Here is a 6,202-nt window from a genome sequence, read left to right as displayed (position 1 = left end):
CCTTCTCACCCGTAGCGAAGCTGAAGTCCGTCCAAATTATGTTAGCAATTGCCGCATTCTATGATTATGAGATATGGCAAATGGACGTCAAAACGGCATTCCTCAATGGTTTCCTTAAGGAAAAATTGTATATGATGCAGCAGGAAGGTTTATCGGTATTGTACCGGGACCACCGAAACGGTTCCGAGGGTCCACCTGCCCCGGAGGGCCCTATGGGCTAAATAAAGAGGGGAACCAACCCCTAGGTGGGCTGGGTGCCATCTCCCCCCTAGGGCCCATGCGCCTAGGGTTGGGGGAAACCCTAGAGGGGGCGCCCCCCTTGGCTTGGGGGGCAAGCCTCCCCCCTTGGCCGCCGCCCCCCTCTAGATCCATCTGCAGGGGGCCGACCCCCCTCTCCCTTGCCCCTATAAATAGAGGGGAGGTGGGAGGGCTGCCACACCCTTCCATTGGCGCAGCCCTCTCCCTCCCCAACACCTCCTCCTCTGTAGCAGTGCTTGGCGAAGCTCTTCCGGAGAACTGCAAGCTCCACCACCACGCTATCGTGCTGCCGGAGCTCTCCCTCAACTTCTCCTCTCCCCTTGTTGGATCAAGAAGGAGGCGCCGTCCATTCGGTGTAGATCGGATCTTCCTCGATTTGAATCGCTGCGAGTACGACTCCATCATCCGCGTTCTAGTAATGCTTCCGCTTAGCGATCTTCAAAGGTATGAAGATGCTCATCCTCTCTCTATCTCTCTTGTTGCTGGAATCTCCTAGATTGATCTTGGTGATACGTAGAAAATTTTGAATTATTGCTACGTTCCCCAACAACTAGACGTACAAGATGTTCAAAAGAAGCATGCAAAAAAATCAAAGAAATGATCTTGGGGTGTCAATAAAAGGCGTCAGTTCTCACTCACTCACTCACTCATTCATATCATGCTGGCTGGCCTACCGGCTTTAGTTACATACTCCCTCTGTAGTGATCTAAGGCCAACTCCACCGCGCGACCCCATCCCGTCAGGCCCCGTCCGTTTGGGGTAAAAGGGACAAACCGGTCGGCCCAGCGCGCGACAACCCGGACCCATCTTGTTCGTTTTGTGTCCGGGCAGACCCATTCCGAGCGCAAACACTGGAACTACGACCGCAAGGGGAAGCACGACCGTGAGGCTGGCTCCTGGTAGGGACGCCGCCGCGGCTCCGTGAAAAAGGAGGAGGCCGCATCACCACCGCGCCGAGCCCTCGCGCCTGCCCCCTTCACCATCAGCCCGAGGCCCGCCGGCGAGCGCGACCAGCAGTACCCCAACGTTGATGTATGTCGGCACTACTGGTGGACGAGGACGCCGGTCCCGTGGAGCGACGTCCACCTCCCCAACAATTGGCACCTCTCCGCCGACCGGGTCCCGATCCGGCCGGTGCCAAGGAGCGGCCGTGCGCACCGCGATGAGATCGAGCGCCGCCGCCGCCTCCTCCCCGACGACCTCTACTACGACGATAGGTACGCCCCCGATTCCGTGCTCTGGGACATGTGGCTCCAATAGGAGCACGACGTGCGGCGCGCCTCCTACTTCGACGGCACAGTGTCGGGGCCGCGGCGGCCATGCCGGGAGGTGCGCGAGCGTACACGGGTGCGCGGCCTGACGCCCACGCCGTCGCCTTCCCCCTCTCCATCACCACCTCCACCTCCTCGCATGGTAGCTGAGGAGGAGGCCCGGCTCATGCAGCGTGTCATGGAGGACTCCATGAACACGCACGATGAGCGCCAATGGCCGGGCCTAGAGGAGATGATGGCCCTCTTTGCGGCCGGCGACGTCGCCATCCCCGAGCTGGATATGGTGGCGGCGGAGGAGGTGATGGAGGACGCACCGGTCGCTGCGTTCCACCCGGATCCGGTGGGCCAGCAGTGGAGCTGGTCGTGCACGGCTCCAGAGATGGCGCACGCAGTTGGGGCGTGAACTGGTGCCCCACACCGCCACGGTCTCCGGAGCAGGACGCCTCACCATGGGAGGAGGTGGTGCATGCACCTACCACCTTCCAGCCCGCCCCCGCGCACCATGAACCGCCGGCCCACCTCTAGACGCCGCCGGCCTACGTCGACCTCGTCAGCGATGACGACGACACCGGCGGCCACTGAAGACGGCGACGGACACGGCATCGACGGGCGCGGCAGGAGCGCGCGGGGGGCGTTTTTTATTTTGTTTTTATGTTAATTATGGCACTGGGCCGTTAAGTGAACGGTGAAACTGGGCCGTTTTGTGACCGTGATCCCTAAGTAATGTTTTATGTTTTTTAACTGCGTTTATTTACTTTTTTTTAGTCATTTTATTTAAGTTTTTCTGTTTTTTTAATCACGTCCAACATGGACATGATTTGGGGTGCGGCCACACGGTGGGTGCACGCACGACCCAACGGACAAAAGCGGACATGGGCGAATCCATGGCCGCCCCAAAGGGACAAAATCCGGCCAAACCGGACGTCCGTTTGGGGTCGTACGGTGGAGTTGGCCTAAACGCTCTTATATTTTTTGCGGAGGAAGTACCTTTTTCTAACCCTCATTGAGCGCATCCAACACTGTAATTTTTGACAAGTTTGTAGGATTATATCTGTCCATGTTTGACGTAATTTCCTCGCTACATAGCTCGATCAGTGGCCACCACTACACTGCACGCGTCAGAAAACAAGACAGATTTTCCACTGTAGTTTGCGCACTAGAGAAGTGGTTGAACGAGATGGCTTTGGACCTACGGAATCCGGAGTGCCTTTGGTACAGCTGCTTGGTGAGCAAACCAGAACGACGACAAGACGATCAGATCTAACATCATCGACCTTTGAAACACATATATGGAGTAGTTGACCAAGCAAGAGATCGTAGTACATATCTAATACGTATCTGCCTAGCTAGCTACCGCATCAACCATGTGCAGCAAGTGCCCGGCTGACCAAGGAAAGAAATTGGTCGAAGAGGCAGCATCATCGGTACATCCTTTAGACCGTCATGGAGAGCTAACTATCTATTGATTTTAGTACCTCAAGGAATTTCAACAAAGTTGCTCTTTTTTATCAAAGAAAAGATGATTCCGCATCTCTTATTTGATTGCCAGTTTGCTCATTTCGCTTGACGATTGAGGTATATCTCTCTCAATCTTGGGCTCCATGCGTTAGTGTACTAACTGTGTATTGTGTATGGGGACTGCTTGGCGGGTGTGAGAGAATTGTTCTTTTTAATGGTGGTGTGAGAGAATTATAAGCAAATCAGAATGGTCCAGAGTAGTTCAACAAATTTCCCGAAAGAAAAAGGACAATGTAATATATCGCTACCCACCACACTTGATGATCGAAAGTATATCTCCCTCAACCTTGTCCTCCATGTGTATGGGAGCTGCTTGGCGCCGGTGGGAAGAGGAGCACGCCGAAGTTCCCCAGATTAGCTCAACAATTTCCCTGGAGAAAAAGAACAATGTGACGCATCTCTGTCTGCTACACTCTACAGTTTTGCTGCATCGAGAGAGCGCACGTAAGTATTCGGTGACTCGCCACATGAATCAAATGATTGATCGGATAAGCGACAATACACACGTACATATGTACATCGGCAATTCGGCATCCATGTTGGATCCATTATTTGGTTGGTCGTTGCACTATTTCACATGCATGGCGACAGTAGTACGTACTGAAACAAAATCTTACCTGTAGAGAGAGCTGTTCGAATATATGTAGGCTGCGTATAGCACGTATGGAATCGTACATTGACCCGTCAGATTCCCGGCAGGGTGTTAACGGCCTGACTGGCCCTTGCCCAGGGAACCGGAACATTTCCATGTGTGTGGACTGTGGAGGACCCAGGCCGTTAAAATCGGTTACGAAAACGACCAAGGATGCATGCCGGGCCAGCTAGCTGAGTGTTGCAGGCATGAGACGGCGTCTATCGCATGAATTTAGTAGTATGTGAGTACGTGTTGATTAATTACCCGATCAAAGAGGCCGTCGGAGCTCCTTTCGGAGTAGTAAGATGAAATGGAGAACGCACATTTGATCGCACATGTATTTGTCCTTATGTAAATCACACATCTAAAAGTGACTAATGCCTAATAGCAAATGGTTCCTTGAATATAAGATTCTGAACTAACCTATAAACTCGGGAGAAAAACTTCACGAGAAATTTGTTCGTACCATACCATCAACCTGTGTAGGCAGAAAACGAAAGTGCGTGCTACAAACCGGCAACCGCTCACGTATCCATCCGAAGGAGAGCATGCATCCAAATCCCCAATCTAGCCGATAGGCACGTCCGTGTCCTTCCATATGCCTGCATCTTGGCCGTAGTGGCACACGGTCCGGTCCAGGACCAGGTCCCAGCAAAGATGGGCCATGGGACGTACGTGACCACCGGGCATTGCATGTGGCTCGAGTTCCCCTTCCCCTTGGCCGTTTGCGCGGCCTGCGTACACGAACATTCGTCCCCTGCATGCTGCATTCAGGGGACGGAATGGAACCGCACAGCGGCGGCCCTCATTCCCACCCAGCACGGGACCAGACCAGACTAGTCCCCGAGAATTCATTCCTCTCTCGCACTAGCATATTCATCTTTGCTGGCAAAATGGGCCCGATCGGTGCTGATGTTACTGTATGGGGTGCAAGATGGGCCACTGCTTGGAAGTAAAAAACCGTGCATGTACTGGATGGCATCCACGTCCAGCAGGTTTGTTCAATGGGGTGCGGGGAGTGGAGCATGGCGGCTAGCTTGGCTTGGAATTGATATGATGCCGCTGCCTGCCTGCTTACAACAACAGCATGCTGGTCTATCTCTCTCTCAAGGGACACCCACCTGCATAAACTGCGGACAGTAATGAATTCGATCGTGGCCCATGGAACCGAGTTTTATACCATGCTCTGCTCTACAGAGATTGGATCTGAACAACAACATTAGACGGTAGCCAAGCTGGCTCCGATCCACCAAAAACTAGCTAAATCATTCCAGAGTTCAGAAAAGCTTCATAGATAAACCCAGCTGCCATTGGTTCTGCAATTCAGGAGACACGAATAAGATCAAATACCAGTACCGTGAGCAAGCCGACTGGTCCGGCAGCCTTCTCTTCGAGGCAGTGCTTGCACTGCAAGCGCAAAACCATGTTGCAGGGGGCCGACGGCCAGAGTACACTGGAACTGGATCATGCCACTGTGTCTAGTACTAATCCTGGCAACGTCGTCATGATTAACCATCACACGACATCACATGGGCGGCAGCGCAATGATGCGTGCTCCCCGTGCATGCCATGCATGCATGCACCCTCGCTCTCCGCCGCATGTGCTCGCTCGCTTTCCAGTTTCTCGTGATCGTGTCTCCCTCGGCCATGGCTCCTGAGTCCTGATCCATCCAACCGGGAGCCTAAGGATGCATTTGGTTGAAGGTGTCATATGAATGGGTTGGGACCGTCTAATTTATTTGGGATTGAACCATTCAATTCATGCGTTTGGCTGAATATAAGAGATGAGCTAATTATTTAGGACGGGACCACCAGTCATGCTCACATAGTCATGCATGCAAAGCGTGTCCATTTGATTCGACCGATTTGGTTGGGTGGAACGGTTCAGCATCTTCAAGGCATATTCTCTTTTTTTGACTTGAACCATTCATGTGCTTTATAACCAAACATGTCTATTTTTTGAACGATTCCAACCCATTCATGACCTAAGGGTACGGACGGACTCCGTCAATGAGGAGGGAGACACCTGCCCAATGGGATTTACTGATCTAGACGACGACCCTTCATAATTGCTAGTCCCTCCATCATAAAATACTTGTCTGAGATGTATCAATTTCTCAGGCAAGTATTTCCAGTTGGAGGGAGTACATATGATAGGATGTGGATTTTTGAAACATGATGCCACTCGATGTCAAAATTGGAGTAGGACATTTTCTAATATGATGGCATGGTGCCACACGATTTCTAATATGATGGCAGCTACTCAATAATACACTGGAATAATCTGCGGTGAGTGGGTCATGACATTTTAAATTCATATGCACTTTGTGTTAGGAACCTGACCTTGGGCAGTGCTAGTGACTTCAGTTCCACCTCGGACATGGAAGGAGGCTAGGACCTCCTTATAAAGGAGAGTGACACTCTCTCTTCAGGCGGGTCTTTTGGGATGTAATGGACTCTCCACTTGTAGTTGAGTGTCCGATGCGCATGGGAAACGTCCGAACATATGTTGATGGACTGG

Source organism: Triticum dicoccoides, chromosome 7B (assembly GCF_002162155.2).
Source record: "Triticum dicoccoides isolate Atlit2015 ecotype Zavitan chromosome 7B, WEW_v2.0, whole genome shotgun sequence".
NCBI lineage: Eukaryota > Viridiplantae > Streptophyta > Magnoliopsida > Poales > Poaceae > Triticum > Triticum dicoccoides.
Note: the sequence above shows the minus strand (reverse complement) of the source record.